The sequence below is a fragment of the Lithobates pipiens genome, unplaced genomic scaffold (assembly GCF_037356315.1).
Source record: "Lithobates pipiens isolate NorthernLeopardFrog02 unplaced genomic scaffold, aLitPip1_a1.2 Scaffold_18, whole genome shotgun sequence".
In the NCBI taxonomy this organism is placed as follows: Eukaryota; Metazoa; Chordata; class Amphibia; order Anura; family Ranidae; genus Lithobates; species Lithobates pipiens.
The window spans coordinates 95374086-95390888 of NW_027507758.1; the positions used below are offsets into that span (position 1 = coordinate 95374086).

General features: G+C 40.0%; 1 protein-coding gene across 7 annotated transcripts in view; it reads left to right on the forward strand.

The window, feature by feature from the left end:
• Positions 1-16803, forward strand: part of MACROD2 (mono-ADP ribosylhydrolase 2) — a 3459957-nt gene that overhangs the window by 3390174 nt on the left and 52980 nt on the right. The gene's annotated exons all lie outside the window — the stretch shown is intronic.

Sequence of the window (16803 nt, forward strand, 5' to 3'; positions counted from 1 at the left end):
TGTCCGTGATCACACAAACCAATTATTATACACTTAACGGAATTTTTTTTACCAAAAACATGTAGCAGAATACATTTTGGCTTAAATTTATGACAAAATTTGATTTTATTGGATTTCTTTTCAAATAGAAAAAAGAAAATATTGTTTTTTTCCCAAATTTCCGCTTTTTTTGCGCTTATATCGCAAAAAAAAAAAAACGGAGTCGTGAATAAATACCACCAAAATAAAGCTCTATTTGTGCGAACAAAATGATAACAATTTCATTTGGGTACAGTGTAGCATGACCGCGCAATTGTCACTGAAAGCGCTAGAGCGCTGAAAGCTGAAAATTGGGCTGGGAAGGAAGGGGGTGAAAGTGCCCTGTATTGAAGTGGTTAAACAGGGGGCACCTAGGACTAAATATGTAAACATTTCCTTAAATTCGATCTATGTACATTCGGTTGTGGAGGGGAATGTGCCTCAATCTCCTTTCTCTCATATAACAGCAGTGATGTGGAGTATTCAGCGCTGAATGGAACAGTATGAAAGTGGAAGATAGGTAAATATGTGCAGCATTGGTGTGCACAGCCTATTGCATTAGGGTGTGCACCCCAGAACACAAACGTGCGTATATCAGCAGAGCAGTGGATTGTGTCAGTAGTTTTTATTTTTTATTTTTTTAAATATTTTTTTAAAGTTTTTTTATAAACCCCATTGGGAAGTTTTGGTGACATATCAGGGGTCTAAACAGACCTCTGATGTCTCGCTTTTGATACAGAGAAAGGCACAGAGGACAGAGCTTCCCCAGTCTTTTTCTCTGCAGCCTCAGCTGCATTTAATAATGAACTTATGAGAAGTGCTCTGTTCTGAGCAGCTTTCTGTTCATTCACAAACAGTTAGGCTCTGTTCACACTTAGGCCGCGTACACACGGGCGGATTGTCTGCCCAACTTAGTCCGCTGAACCGTGTTTCAGCGGACAATCCGCTCGTGTGTGGGCTTCAGCGGACTTTTTCAGCGGACAGTCTGACGGACTAAGTCTTTCGGAATTTCCATAATTTTGTCCGTCCAAACTTGGTTTCAGCGGACAGTCCGCTCGTGTGTAGGCAAGTTGGACGGACTAAGTATGGCGCATGATCAGAAAGGATTTACACGCCGAAGGTTGCATTGCAGTGTATTGGACGTCGTATTTCTAGTCCCGTCGTACGTGCTGTACACGTCATCGCGCAAGCTTTCAGCGGACTGTCTGTTCATCGTGTGTGGTCAAGTCCGTTCATTCAAAAGTTGAACGGACTGTCTGTCGGATTGTCTGACGAACTTAGTTGGGCAGACAATCCGCCCGTGTGTACGCGGCCTAAGGCATTTTTGGGTCGATGGAAAAAAAATATTTACTCTGATCATCAACTCTATCTAGTAGCCATAATGTGGTACTTTCCTGATTCACAATATTCTTATGAATGAAGAACATCTGTCCTGAAGAGAAAATAGCCTAGTGACATTTGGTTTTGTTGGTATACGCACAGAACAAACATACATGCAGTTTTACAGGATGAAATGCACTGTGATGTATACTCCACAAAGTCCACAATTAATTCTAGTAATTGCTCATAGAAGTTTAGGTACACCCCTGGTCAAATACTATGGTGTGAAAAACTACGAAGATCCTATGCTTATGCTTCTACTGTTGTGTCCCTACTCCTTGGAGGCTGTTAGCACTATGAACCATATGTCCCCATATCTAAGTGAATAACAGTTATTTGGGGTTAATGCAGTAAAGAGCTGCATTCCCCTTATATACATAAATACCTCCTGTTTGTTTCCTATGTGTGTTCCACAGACCAGAAGTGATGCAGGCAAAAATGATAACACAATGAATAGCCCTCACCAAACATGTTTTGACTAATTGTCATTGTCAGAGATGGACCATGTTAAATGAGTTGATTATTTATCACATTTTTTTTTTTCACGTTTTACTTTGATTACACAGTGTTTATGCATATAAGGGGAGCGTAGCACTTTATTGTATTTAAATACTATGGTATGGCAAATGTCAAGTCCACAGTAACAAGTGCTGACAAAGTTAGTCACGTCCTTATATATTCTTGTTGCCCAGAGAATTAAATTCAAAAGACTAACAACAACATACACAGCCATTCACAACTATGCCCTAAGCTTCATCACCAATCTTGTCTCCAAACATCACCCAGATCATCCTCCCCGCTCCGCCCAAGACCTGAGCTCTAGCTCTCTTGTCTCCTCCTCCCATGCCTGTACCAGGACTTCTCCAGAATCTCTCCTCTCCTCTGGAACTCTCTACTTCAATCTGTTTGGTTATCTCCTACCCTGGCCACCTTTAGGCAATCCCTGTAAAGTCATCTCTCTCTCACACCTCCAACTAGCAACTGAACTTTTAACTCTTCCATCAGCTCATCGCCCCCAGTTATGAACTTTTGTACTGCTTGCCCCACCCTATTAAATTGCAATATCTTATGAGCAGGGCCCTCTTAATCCTCTTGTATTTTAACTGTCCTGTCTCCCATTATATAATAATAATATATTGTTTCAATTAATGGCTGATTGAAAGTCTTGATTTAGAAATACGTTTTTATTTATATAAAGTTTGCAAAAGTAAAACCTGCTAGATATAAAGATTCAACATAGAATACATTCATGTAATTATTTCAAAACATATTTGAAGTGCTCTGTGTTCACTGACATTTCATGAGATACAATAAGCTTCTAATATTATATACCTCTCAAATCACTGCTTAATGATCCACTTGTAGTGCTACATGATTATATAAAGTCATGTTTAAGCAGCTCAGTATAGTAATCATAGAAGTAATCTGTGACAGGCAACATAACATCTCATGTTTTTTCAATGTTTCTAATCATATTTCCATAACTGTGAGTGTTGCCTGCTTTACTATGTGTATAATGTTCTCCACTTAAGTATTCCACATTTACATAAACTTAACCATTCAGAGCTTTCTTTATTAGTTTGCATTGCCATATATATTAATCAAAGTAGCTTAGCAATCATAATTATTTCCATTTCAGAAGTTGAACCTGACATTCAGTGGCAGCCCGTCCATAGGGGGCACCCGGGAGCGCCTCCCTCCTGTAGAAGGCCCAAAAAAATATATATATTTTTTAAATTGCCCCTTTAAGAAAAAAAAAATTCCAAAAAAAGTCCTTTAACTAAGTGTACTGTGTCCGGGCGCCCGATGCAGTGCACTATGGGAAGTGTCACGTCGATGCAATCATGAGATTGCAGCCGTGGCACTTCATTTGCGGGCTTTTAACCTGCCTTGTGGAGCAATGCAAAGCGCCAATGAATAACTACGGGCGGGAGTATTGTTGTTTCAATTTAGAGGTTACTTCCGGAATTTGTGGGCTAAACGAAAACCGGAAGTGACGTTGGCAGCTCCTTTCTTTGCATGGAGCGGAGCTGTAAGGTAGGAGAGCGCGCCAGGCAGCTCTGATATTCAGTTCACTAACTCATTGAACAGGAGATCTGTGCACAGTCTGTTCAGTCACACATCAGCATCATACTACTGAACATCCCTGGACGTTTCTCCAGGAAACCTGACACTAGACTAATCTGCCATCAGCTTCACTGTGCTAGCTGCCCCTGTCCCTGATCCTATCTCATCCACCATCCATCTGTCCCTCATCCATCCTACCCACCAACCCTCTGTCGCTGATTCATCCCACCCACCATCCCTCTGTCCCTGATCCATCCCATTCACCCATCCCTCTGTCCATGATCCATCCCACTCACCATCCATCTGTCCCTGATCCATCCCACCCACCATCCCTCTGTCTCTGATCCATCCTACCATCCCTAAGTCCCTGATCCATCCAACCATCCCTCTGTCCCTGATCCATCACTCTGTCCCTGATCCATCCCACCCACCATCCCTCTGTCCCTGATCCATCCCACCCACCCATTCACCTGTCCCTGATCTATCCCACCCACCATCCCTCTGTCCCTGATCCATCCAACCATCCCTCTGTCCCTGATCCATCCCACCATCACTCTGTCCCTGATCCATCCCACCCACCATCCCTCTGTCCCTAATCCATCCCACCCACCCATTCACCTGTCCCTGATCTATCCCACCCACCATCCCTCTGCCCCTGATCCATCCAACCCACCATCCCTCAGTCCCTGATCCATCCAACCCACCATCCCTCTGTCCCTGATCCATCCCACCCACCCATCCCTCTTTCCCTGATCCATCCCACCCACCCATCCCTCTGTCCCTGATCCACCTCACTCACCCATCCCTCTGTCCCTGATCCATCCCACCATCCCTCTGTCCCTGATCCCATTCCACCCACCATTCTTCTATCCCTGATCCCATCCCACCCACCATCCTTCTGTCCCTAATCCCACTCCCCACCCCACCTCCATCCCCCTGTCCCTGATCACCACCATCCCTCTAATCCCACCAAAAGGCAAACATGTAAAATATTGCATTATTGCAGTCCCTAAATGTGATGATTGTATTTGTTTTATTTTATTAGGCTTTCTTGTACTTCATTGTCTGCGGTGACCTCTGCCTATTGCTGTTTCCTGAACACCTTTTTTGTGTTTCCTGTTTGTTTGTTTTTCTCTGGTGAATGAGGAGTGTGGTTGGGCTGTCAGACAGATTGATGTGTCATTAGCAACTGATGTATAATGTAGAGCCTGGTATATGATGTACAGAGCCCTGTGTATAATGTGGAGCCTGGTATATGATGTACAGAGCCCTGTGTATAATGTACAGCCTTGTATATGATGTACAGAGCCCTGTGTATAATGTACAGCCTGGTATATGATGTACAGAGCCCTGTGTATAATGTAGAGCAGGGTTCTCAAACAGGCGGCCCTCCAGCTACTGCAAAACTACAAGTCCCATCATACCTCTGCCTTTGGGAGTCATGCTTGTAACTGCCAGCCTTGCAATGCCTCATGGGACTTGTAGTTTTGCAACAGCTGGAGGGCCACCAGTTTGAGACCCCTGATGTAGAGCCGGGTATATGAAGTATAGAGCCCTGTGTATAAGTTAAAGCCTGGTATATGACGTATAGAGCCCTGTGTATAATGTAGACCCTGGTATATGAAGTATAGAGCCCTGTGTATAATGTAGAGCCTGGTATATGATGTACAGAGCCCTGTGTATAATGTACAACCTGGTATAGGATGTACTACAGGGGACAGAGTTGGTGGATTCAATAAGGGGTGGGGCTTAAGAGAAGTGGGGTGAGTAAAAAGGTTGGGCGGGGTCTAGCGCTCCCCATCTGAAAACTTCACCACCCACCACTTCTGACATTGCATTTCTAATATGCCTGTTTTAAGGAACACTGCTACAAGTATGTCATGATAGTTAGGACTATACAATAGATTACAAAAATATACAATATGGCATCTATAGAATCCATTTACTGTGTATGGCAGTACTGGACATACAGACACATACAGTATGAATTAATGGCCTTTTAGCCTACATCAATGGAAACCATTTCATAGAAGATGTGGAAGCTGCTATTGATGACTTATTTTTCTGCAAATGCCAGTTGATTGAAGGGAAACCAAACTGACCCTGTTGCTTAAATATTTTCAATATCTAACCCACTTGGGTGTTGGGTTTATGACTCAGAAAGTACTGAAGTGTGTGATCGGTGTAATAGCCAGGCCACTCACATTTTCAGAAGGCGGTCAACTCAGGAAAAGGACCTAGAAGGCGTTCAAGAGAACTACCATCTTCAAAAGGAGTGTGATGGCGATGGGGCGGGGTTGCCATTTGTGTTGCATTAATCCTTATGTTAATGAGCCAAAGGAAAACTGGGTATGGGGAAGCATTTGCCCACTGGGCCAGCACTAATATATATTGGGTTGGTGGCCCTGAGAAGAGACCCTATACCAGTGATGGCGAACCTTGGCATCCCAGATGTTTTGGAACTACATTTCCCATGATGCTCAACTACACTGCAGAGTGCAGGAGCATCATGGGAAATGTAGTTCCAAAACATCTGGGATGCCAAGGTTTGCCATCACTGCCCTATACCATTAAGACATTGATCAAAATGGGACCCACAGTCAGTGACATATGCTTATCAGCGATTAATAATGGGACTGCGATAGTGTGGCAGGAAATCTGACTGATGCTGGGGGGGGGGGGACTGAAGACTGAATAACTGCCACTGACATCACCAGTGACACTAATACAGTGCTCAGTGCTAGTAATATGCACTGTCACTGTACTAACGACACTGGCTGGGAAGGGGTTAACATCTAGGGCTATCAAAGGGTTAACAATGTTCACTGTGTGCTGTTTTTACTAAGCAATGTGGCGGGAGAAAAAAAACAGCTCATCACTGCTGTCAGTAGAGAGCCCTGTGTTGTTTACCTGTCTTTTACTCAGTCGATCAGGGGGTTCCAGCCATAAATCATTGGCTGGGACCGCTGATCAGCTTGTGTTGTAGTGAATGAAGTGAGTGGTGTAATGTGTAGTGAATATAACAAGGAAAATACAGTGTGTCAAAAGTTGGTCTGTCACATCCCCAAATAGCAAACAACAGAAAAAAGGCCTAGTGCACTAGGCACGGCACGTACCCCTTGGGATGTTCAATTAGACGGACCAGTGAGTATTTAAAAAAGTATAAATGTTTGAGAAAAAGTTTTAGGAAATAAGTATTTCTAAAAATATAAGTTCATAATACAATATGAAGTCAGACAGAAACAGTATTTTCATGTATACACCACAGTACCGACTCAGAAGAGGCTTAGAACATATATTATATTGAGAATGACGCCAACGTGTTTCAGACTATCTGTCCTTTTTCACAGGCATTACAGTCATCTCATGTAAATATGGTCTATAATATAAGCATAGTCAGACTAGAATAGCCGCATCAAAAACATAAAGGTGTGTAGCTCAGCGTATTAGCCATAGCATGTGGCCACAAAGAAATTATATATACTCACAAGCCAGAACCGTCCTCTATATTCAACAGGGGGTAAAGATATTGTGAACCAAAATCATCGGACAGACTGCGGGTAAGATGAAACTATATGCCGCTGATGGAAAAGCGTCAGGGTGACACAACATAGGTAATTGTAGTTGGGGACACTAAGCACTGCAAGATCTCCACTGACTGATTCAACAAACAGTGTAGTATAACACCGGCTCACATGTCCAATCAAATGTATCCAACAAAGGAAAGAATACATTTGATTAGACATCTCTGCCCCCCCCCCCCAACCTGGAAATGCAAATCACATATATATATGTGCAATAAAGTTACAGGAGGCAGTCGGCAAGTGGTTAAAAGAACTGAGCATTTTTAATCAATTTAAGCAATTAAAAAATAGTAGCTGCTAATGGCTGAATGAAAAATTGCTTTAAAAAAAAAAAAAAATATTGGTGCATGTTCCCCAGGGCAGTGTCCACCCCTTGTGATATTTTTTGACAAACCCTTTTCCATTAGCCCAGTAAATGGGCATTTTTAATGGGGTTTGGTTTCGGCATCCAAAATTTTTCTGACGTTTGTGAAACCCTGTTTGAACTGACCACAGGGCAGTTTGGCTCATTTTTACTCAACATTATGTTTTGGGTAGTGGATTGAAACCAGAACACTCAGTAAAAACCCATGCAAACAAGGATACAACATTGAAACCCCATGCAGGTAATTTTTTTTTATGGGCTTTGAAGACAGGACTGAACTACTATGCAGAAGTTTAACCATTAGCCATAGCCCTTAAAATTTATTGTGGAAACTGTTGTAAATAGTGGGTGTACTAGATGGCTTATAGTTTGTTACTTGCTGTAACTGTAGAAAAAGACTACATCTACATAGATTAGCATAAATACAAGGCCAAAGTGGGATATCAAAGCCACATCATCTGTTCCTTGGGAAGACTTTTGATGACCTCCTTTGTTAGCTGGGGATTTTCGAGGTTCATGATTCTTTATTGTGGTCATGTCAGCTCGGGCCCCATCCACTCTAGCTAGTTTAGAGCTGCTGTATCTTGTTTCTAACTAATCTCAGTTGCGTGAGTCACGATCCAATCCAACAACGCTTGTGTTTTTATTTTTTCTTTGATTTACTACTCTCAGAATGCTCCATCTAGTTTCATTGACTGAGCAATTAAAAGCCTCATGCACCTTTTCTCTCTGGCTAGCTGCCCTTCTGCTTTTGACTGTTGTTCTCTGTGTAATGTTGCTAGCAGATGGTCAGAGATTTTTTACCCTTTCAAAAGTTTCATTTTATTCCCATCTCATCAAGCATGTCTCTGCCAAATGTAATTAGCCTAAGCTTCGAAATCCTCACTTGAGATCAGTTAAAGTTTCAATAAAGCTTTTAAAATCAGGAGGTTAGACATGTCTGAGATAAAGCCTAATGTTACGGTTTAATTTGCCAAACTTTATTTAGTAATCTTAGTCACTGTGTTGTTTTCTATTGGGCTCCAACTTAATCCCTTTTGGATTTTGTTGTATTTGTATAACAAAGCTTCAACTTTGCTGTACTTTGTACCTAAGTGCTCTTACCTTTAAATGTTGGTGAAACAGCTTATGCTCTCAATTAATTGTAATAATAGACCCCTTTTCGGCTTCATTGATTAAGTGGCAAGAAAGAAAGAATAAAACAATGTTAAATCTTTGCTTTACGAATAGTGGAAGTTTAGTAGTTTATAAATATACATATAAATGGGTAAAAGAACATGGGATTAATTAGCAACACAAACACGGACTTTGTCTAAATTGGTGTCTCAGTGGAACACGGCATTTATTATTAAAACTATTATTTTTAACATTTTATTTTAGAGAAAATAAGGTTTGTTTGCTAAATTAACAAGAACAAAAAGTTTCACGCAGAGCTAATTGCTATGTCAGTCTTGTTGACAGAGATATGCACTGTAATTATGAATAAAATTGTCTAAAGAACAGGGGAAAATGGTGGGGAATGTGAGAAATTTGGAATAAGAGAAAAGTTTGGAAACTTAAAAGCTAAATAAGAACATCCATGCATAATAACTTTCAAAATTTGGCTAAAAAGTTTGAACCTTTGTTGAAACTACATGAAGCTCAGCTATAGGCTCAGGGATCAGTTATTTCTTACAGTTTGTTTTCTTTAGAAAGAAGTCACAGCTTGAGTAGAAAACCCTGCCCTCTACCGGCATGCTGCAGAGAAGGACCCTTGCTCTCAGCTTTAAAGTATTGGTCTCTCTGCAGAGGTCCCACACACACCTTGTTGAGTCAGACAAATTGTTGCGTTTAGCAAAGCTCATACTACCCAGTGGTTGATAAGCTATAGCTTACTCAGCAGGGGGCATGATGGAAATATTCAGAGTGATCACTGCAACATGCTGACAGGGGACAGGCATATCTACTCAGCATGTTTCTGCTTTAAAATTAAAATTAACAGATTTTATTCTTATTATGTTCTGCTGCCCAAAGTTGGGTTTTTATGTACTTGTAATGCATTTACCTGATTTAAATTAAAATCTTAATTGGTTTATAACTATTTGTTACTAGAAAGGTCCCCAAGGCACAGACTCAAAGAATATATTTTGGATTTTGCCATTAGAACCCCAAGGTGTCTTTAGGTCCACCCTCAAATGGTGTACAAGTACTCACATTTGAGGTTGAAGCTACTAAGGAATAAATCCAGCTCAGTCCAGATATTGGCACAAGCCAGAGAAACAGACACATTTGTGGTCTGTTATTAGAAGCAGAAGATCATTGGGTTTATTGGCATATGCATTACTCAGATAAGGGGTTGGGGGACCCATCAGGAGGCCCTGTATGAACAGGAGATTAGTTGGTGGCTCGGACAAGCAGGTATTTATGATAGTGACTAGATGTACAAAGCCCTCCTTTATTAAAATCGTTTTGTTTGTTTTCTGGCTGAATAAATTAACAGAGCAAACCTGCTAGACTGTCCCTAGGTGTCCATGCTTTGTGTATGGCCCCTGCCAATATCAGTTGAGCCAGTCTCCTTTACTATATACAGTTTATAGATGTATAGACGGTATATCAAAATGTAAATTTTTCCCTATTCAACTATATTCTTTAAGATAAAACCACACTAAGCACAAGAGTTTCTTCTAAAGTGAAAGCAGTGAAGCATGGGATACTATGGCTGTCATTCTGACGGATTGTTACATAGTTCAGTGGTTTATGACACTTCAGATTCCAACTCAAATGCTTACAATGTCTCCTAGAAAGTTAAGAAGTGGGATAAAAGTGAAACACATGTTGGCATTCCTGTTAACATATCAATATAAGATAGAAAATAAGAGTTTCTGAGTTACGAGGCATTTTTTTTTCTTTTTTTTTGTAAAATAAAGAATGGATGTCACACACAGCAAATCCTCTCCAAGACATATTATATCGGTACTTACTGTATGAAACTGAGAAGCACCAATAGGCTTCTTACCAAAATGAGTTATTGAAAGTATGATCAAATATATACAGATGTGGTTATAGGTGGGTCTTTTAAATGGAAATTAAATTATAGTATGTGAATGATACAATTAGTAGCATGTGTAGAATATAATTATTTGTTGGTCAAACATGATATTAAAGTTGCCATACCTGTGAAGAACCATATTCTGGATTAAGCTACTGTATGTCATTTAGGCATACCTGAGTAGACTATTTGGGTGTGTGGGCGCTATCCAAATCTTCTCTATTTCTGTCCATTTATTATATGCTTTTTGGGGAAACCAGGAGGTGATCGCTCACAGTTGGGTCTCTTGGTAATACTTCACCAGGTCTGGAAATTCCAGTCCCCCATCCTGACGAGAGGCCACCATCATCGAGCGGGGTATCCTATGTTTCTTGTAGTTCCAGACAAAGCACATCAGGTCAGCCTGAAGTTTCCGCAGTAGCCTGCAAGGGACTGGGATTGGCAGTGTCTGGAACAAATATAAAAGTTTGGGGAGTATGGTCATCACCTTTGCTACTCTATCCAGAAGGGAGATGTGGTGCGTCTTCCATTTCTGTAGTAGGTCTCTTATGTGGCGGAGGAGAGGGGGAAAATTAGCTTGGAATAGGGATGAATATGAAGCTGTAATTTGGACTCCTAAATATTTGAGGGATGTGGACTTCCAGTGATATGGGAAGCATTGCTGTAGGTGCTGAATTTCCGTGTTTGGTGTATTGATTGGGAGTGCCTCTGATTTAATCCTGAACTGCCTGCTGGTCTCACACGTCAGATGTCTCTTCCTTGAGCAACACGGGACCTCTTTCATTTCGGTCATTTGATTGACCCTAGATCCCGCAAGCTGCTATCCTTCACCCAACTTCAAACTAAATATGACTTACCTCGCCAGGTTTTCTATGGCTATTTGCAAATAAGGCACTATGCCCAATCCATAACTTCGGATCTTCAATTCTCGTGCCGTCCCCCTTCGAGAGCATCATATTGGAAGGATCGGCACACCGAGGCCTGGTTTCTGATATCTACTGGCTGCTCAATTCCTACTTTATTGCCACTCAGGGCAAACACGCTTATATGCTCCGTTGGGTGAGGATGCTGAGAGAGGAGATCTCGGAAGCAACGTGGCAGACGATCTGGTCCCAGGCAGTCAAAAGCTCCTATTGTACCTTATACAAAGAAAACGCAAACAAAATACTTTATTTCTGGTACCTGACGCCAAGTGTACTCCATGCTATATATCCCTCAAGTTCAGACAGATGCTGGCGTTTCCGGGGACACAAAGGCACCCTGCTCCATGTTTATTGGAGCTGCCCTAAAATATTTCCGTTTTGGACAGAAACCCAGCTCCTGCTGTCCTACTTCTTAGGGGCTCAGATCCCCATCCCCAAAATGTTTCCTACTGGGTGTATCGCCTCTACGGATTTCTAAACCTTCCAAAAAATTGTTAAGACACATACTTACAGCCGCTAGATGCCTAATTGCCCTCCACTGGAAAAGACAAGTCCCCCCATCCCAGGAGGACCTATATGCTAGAATAAAAGATGTAGAAATCATGGAAAAAATGACAGCCAGACTACAAGAAAGGTTGGAGGCGCATAACATGGTCTGGGAGGAATGGCACCGCCATGAGGACCTGCCTTGAGCCTAGAGATGGATCCCCGCTCCCTTCCCCTACCTCCCTCCTCTTTCCCTTCTTCTTACTCTTCTACCCTTTCTTTTCTCTTTCTACTCTGTGTCTACCCATGTCTTGTCCACTGTTCCCTTTACTATCTGGTTCCTCCGTAATCCGGAGAGCAGAGATGGCGGAATGTCATTACATACTGATACCTGTTGCAGTAAGCTGAGCATGTGTATTTACCAAATAGAATGTTTTGTATTGACACCAAATATGTACCGGTTAAACTTATGTCCTAGCATTGCATATGTGTCACAATGCTCAGGCTATTCTCAGTTACTGTTTGATAACTTCAATAAAACGTTATTTGAAAAAAAGAAATAGAATAGAAATTGAAAAACTTAATATAAATAAGTCACTGGGATCAGATGGGTTGCATCCGAGGGTCCTTAAGGAACTCGGTTAAGTAATTGCCAGACCATTGTTCCTAATGTTTACAGTCTACTGACTGGAAGGGTAACCAGCTGATTGGAGAATATTGGCATGCATTAAAAAGGGGATTAACTTCATAGATAAAATGATAATTCTCCCACGCTATAAGACTCGGGTCCGGCCGCACCTGGAGTATGCCATCCAGGTCTAGGCACCAGTCCTCAGGAAGGATGTGCTGGAACTAGAGTTAGTCAAGAGAAGGGCAACAAAGCTAATAAAGGGACTGGAGGAACTTAGTTATGAGGAAAGGTTATGAGTGCTGAACTTATTCTCTCAGGAGAAGAGACTCTTGAGAGGGGGTATGATTTCTATGTACAAATACCATACTGGTGACCCAACAATAGGGTTAAACTTTTCTGCGAAAGGAAATTTAAAAAGACACGCGGCCATTCACTAAAATTTGAAGAGCAGCAGTTTAACCTTAAACTGCGTAGAGGGTTTTTACTGTAAGAGCGGTAAGAATGTGGAATTCTCTTCCACAGGCAGTGGTTTCAGCAGGGAGCATTGATCATTTCAAAAAACTATTAGATAGGCACCTGAACGACCACAACATACAGGGATATACAATGTAATACTGACATAAAAACACACAGATAGGTTGGACTTGATGGACTTTTGTCTTTTTTCAACCTCACCTACTATGTAACTATATAACTGTGTAATTCTGCTGTTTATTATCTCCTTGAGAATGAAACCTGGTGAGCATCTGGAACCTGTTTTTTGGAAGTTTACATTGTATTTATGCTTAAACATACTGTATTTATGTTGCCAGATCAACTGTTTTGTGGCATTATATGGATGCATTTCAATATGGAGTGGCATGCAGACCAGTTTTCCTTGATACTCTGCAAAATCATGTCATACAATCTACGCATTGAGCTGTACAGAATGCAGTTTTTTAGAACAGGTAGATAGAAACATAGCATAAAGTAACATAAAATGGTTCATTGAGTGTGCCCCATTTATATATATATATATATATATATATATATATATATATATATATATATATATATATATATCCTAAAGCTGTTTGAATCCACTTACTGTTGATTGACTTACTAACATCTGTTTGTAGCCTATTCCAAGCATCAATTAGGTCATCTCAGCATAGGCCTGTCACCCCTAGAATGGTGAAGAGCATGTATTCCATATCAAGTAGTTTCATGCGTGAGAAAATTGGCATTTATAAGAAAAAGTATGTGTTGTCTGGCTCTCTCTAATTGTAAACGTTCATCTTTTGAAGCATATTACATTGTACACCCATATTTTGGGTGTACCGCATCACATGTTTAGTGGTCAGGGATTCTTCTCCCCGCACACTGTCACATTTTAAAAACAGCATCAGCAATCTGTGAATGAGAAAACTACAAGTCTTGTCAGCCACCGAGGCAGACAGCTTGTGGTTCTCAATGAACTCCAAGGGCACTGATGTGTGCCCTCATAGTTCATTCACAAGCCCTGCAGCTTTCAAACTGACAGCCTATATGGAAATATGGGCTGAAATCTGTAGGACATGTCTGCAGGAGCCTGATATTTCACCCACAATGCACTGATTGTGGGTGCAATACTTTGCAGCCTCACTGGGGAAAAATAATAAATGCACATATTTTTTAATAAAATATATGCATTTATTATTTTTTTCCCAAAAGGTGAACTTAGCCTTTACATCAAAGGCACATTCCTCTATTTGCAGAAGTATAGACAAATCATGTAAATGCCCTTTTTGGTCACCCTGATGCCTTCCAGAACTTTCTAGTAGGGTGCAGAAGATATCGAGCTTCCCTGATGCATTTACCAATAACAATGTGGTACATTGCATTGCGTGTGAGATATTTAGGATATATAGATAAATAAATAAAACAAATTTCCAGTACTTGAGACCAGATCATACAAGCTATTAAAGTTTATCGATGATGTTATTTAAAAAAAACACATGGACAGCCAATGAGTTGTTTTACATGTAAAGATAAAATCTGCAATCACTGACCACATCAGCTAACAGGTCTCAAATAGTTTTTAAAAATTCAAGATATGTTTAAAGACAACTGACTACAAACATAGTGGACTTGCTGACTACTTGATTCTGAAGAAGCAGATATTGCTTGCTAAATCTGTTGACACTGGAACAACTGTAATGTAGTGATAGTGTATAATGGAGGAATTAATTTTTTTTTGTTGGCTAAACTTTGCTTATCTACAATTTGTTTGCTGATGTGGCCAGTAATTGTATATTTATAAGCAACACAATTCATTTTAATGATTCGAGCGGATGTTTGTCCATATGTTTTTTTGTGATAAAGTTGTCAATAAACATTTATGGCTTTTATGATCTGATGTGTATGGCCTCAAGTGTTAGAAATTAAAGTCCTATTTATTTATCCAATCTATACATTTTGCAAAAGGGATGTCAGCACCTGAGCTAAGACTACATATAGTAACATTTATAACATTCACTCTTTATTGAATTTTCCCTGGTATTTACCATGCTAAACTGCCAGGAAAATGCCCTTTAATCACTCTGAAAGGAAAAAAAAACATTTGCTCATAGCACACACAATCTACAACCCAATAAAAAAAATAAAAGGGGGCAAAAAATGGCCACAAATTATTCAATTTTTTTTTCATACACTCAGGAATATTGAAACAATCTTATTATTAAACATATTAGGGTGGGTATCATTTGAGTTAATTGAATACTTTTTAAATATATCATATAGCACTATTATATATGCTATTTATTTCTGAGTTACATGAGAAAATTAGCACAGTAACTTAACGATGCACAGCGGGTATAATAAAAACCTATTAAAGCTCCCCCAATATAATTAAAATAAAAAAAGAGATTTTCTAATGGTATCAGGATAAGGATTTTTTAATGCAGTGGGTAATCATTATGATTTAATGACATGGCTCCAACTGTTAAGTAATTGAGAAAGGCATTCCTTTCATCTGATAAAGGTAGTGTTCTTAAAAGTGTGCCTGCAAAGCTGAAACAGAGTTTGAAGAAAAGTGACATTATCCAGTGAGCTCAGCTATTTCAGAATCGCCCACCATTGCTTCACTTCATTTATTGCACATAAATGCCTGTCATGTAAAATGCCACTTGCCCAGAAATCCTGGGGCACTGGCATACATACTTCACAGAGCATTGACTGAAGTCTTCACATCTATACTTTGAACTTCAACAAAGTCAATATAACTTATCCATGTAAATGATCTGTGATTATATCATGCAAAATATTATTTTGAAACCGATACTGAGTAGGATGCTTCTAAGATTTGAAAGACAGGTCAGAATTGGCAGTCTATAATTATATATATATATATATATATATATATATATATATATATATATATATATATATATATATATATATATATACTGTTCTTACAGGTTTTCTTTATGGCTCTGTTCACGCCTTTGCCTTATAATGCAAGCGTTTAGATGCAACAAAATGTATGCTACTGGTCAACCATTGTTTTGAATAGGTCTGATATACATTTACATGTTAAAGTGCACCATGTCATGGAAGATAGCATCAAGTATCTTTTTTGAATCTGTTGATCTGTGTTGTAGAGCCCATAGAAGTAAATTGGTGCTCATGAGGACACATATTGTGCATACGTATTAATGTGGTGCAAATGCATGTTTGTGGAGATCTACTCCCAGTTCGGTTCGCACCAGAACTTTCGAACTGACCTAAAATTCGTACAAACTTTAGAACCCTATCGAAATCTATGGGACTCGAACGTTCAAAATAAAAAGTGCTAATTTTAATGCCTAATATACAAAATATTGTCCTAAAAAGGGTTTGGGGACCCAGCTCCTGCCCCAGGGGACATGGATCAATGCCACATTTCTTTTTAAAAACGGACGTTTTTTCGGGAGCACTGATTTGAATGATGATTAAAGTGAAAAAAAAGTGAAATATTCCTTTAAATATCATGCCCGGGGGGGTGTCTATTGTATGCCTGTGAAGTGGCACGTGTTTCCCGTGTTTAGAACAGTCCCTGCACAAAATGACATTTAACTGAAAAAAAGTCATTTAAAACTGCTTGCGTTTTTTTTTTTTTTTAAAGAGTATTTATTGAGAAATAAATAAAGACACAAATACAGATGCAATAGTAACAAGTACAATATTGCGGAACCATCATCGCAGATGAGGTGTATAAAAAAATGGGAGCAGATTGTATCTTTATCGTAATGACCTAAGACCATAAACTGAAATACTTAAACCGAGAGAAAGGCAGTGAAAATTAGCATTTTTCGTCCCTGAAG